The sequence below is a fragment of the Labrus bergylta genome, chromosome 1 (assembly GCF_963930695.1).
Source record: "Labrus bergylta chromosome 1, fLabBer1.1, whole genome shotgun sequence".
In the NCBI taxonomy this organism is placed as follows: domain Eukaryota; kingdom Metazoa; phylum Chordata; class Actinopteri; order Labriformes; family Labridae; genus Labrus; species Labrus bergylta.
The window spans coordinates 20,022,439-20,023,550 of NC_089195.1; the positions used below are offsets into that span (position 1 = coordinate 20,022,439).

At 37.1% G+C, this 1,112-nt stretch overlaps 1 protein-coding gene across 1 annotated transcript in view; it reads left to right on the forward strand.

Annotated features, from left to right (window-relative positions):
• Positions 1–480, forward strand: part of actb1 (actin, beta 1) — a 3,923-nt gene extending 3,443 nt beyond the window's left edge. The window contains exon 7 of the mRNA XM_020643138.2: positions 1–480. This exon is cut by the window's left edge and continues 213 nt beyond it. The gene's annotated coding sequence lies outside the window, so the exon portion shown is untranslated.
• Positions 481–1,112: the final 632 nt, after the last annotated feature.

The window sequence follows — 1,112 nt, forward strand, 5'->3', positions numbered from 1 at the left end:
CCTACACCAACACACTGGTGTATGCTGAGCCCAGAACACCTCTTCCCATTTTCCCTCATCACTATGGCTATGGCACCATGCCCCCTGATGGGGAGAAACTCTGCAGGAGGTACAGAGCGTCCAAGGCGGTGTGAATGTGAGGAACATGATGTCCATTGTCGTGTTTGTGTAGGTCATTCCAGATGTGTTTGTTCACCACCTTATTTGCCTCTATGAAGGTTTATTCTCTGGTGGGCCCACTGCCCAACAGACCTGTAGTATTGCTTAATATGTAAATTATGTAACCTGAAACTTGTTTTTTTTTTTTTTTTTTTTTTTTGTACTATCAGCCTTAAATGATACTTGGTCCAGTTTGTTTTTGTCATTATGCAAAAAGACAAAGCTTCTACCTTGTATGGGGGTACACAAAGGTTTATGCATGAGGCTTCCAGCCTCTGGTGTACACAACAACCCAATAAAGCGCACATGTCTGAGATTCCAGTCTGTCTACTTAGTCTTCATTCAGCTTGGATCACAAATATTTAATGTGACATGGTGTATTCAAAATGTGAAAAATAATCTTTGTGTTAATGATCGGCTGAAAACACACTTTGGCATGGCATTGTAGAAGAAACTGCAGGCGTCAATAGATGGTAAACATTCTTATGCTATCTGTAGGTTACTGGTCATAATACATGAATTAATATACAGAACATGCATCTTGCATAATACCGTAGTTATGGAATCAGAACCAGCTTTATTGGCAAAGGTATAGTTGCACATCATAGGATGACTTTGGTAAACCTCTCTACGTAAATGAACTATACCTTTAAATATCAACACAAAAAGCTTTATGTACAAAACTTTTATGACAATAGTGCAATGGTGAGGAGTGCAACAGCTGCTGACAAGAACATGTAATTATGTACAGTGACAGATGTGTTAATTTAATACTAAGCAGGATACATGGATTGATATCAGAGGATAATACAATATTTACATGATGACCATAAAATTATCTTTAATCTCATGTACATTTACTGTGCATGTTTCATAGTTCATTAACTTAACTATGAAGTGGGTATGTATATGTCAACTGTCCATTACACATGAAATACAATTTATAATTTGTA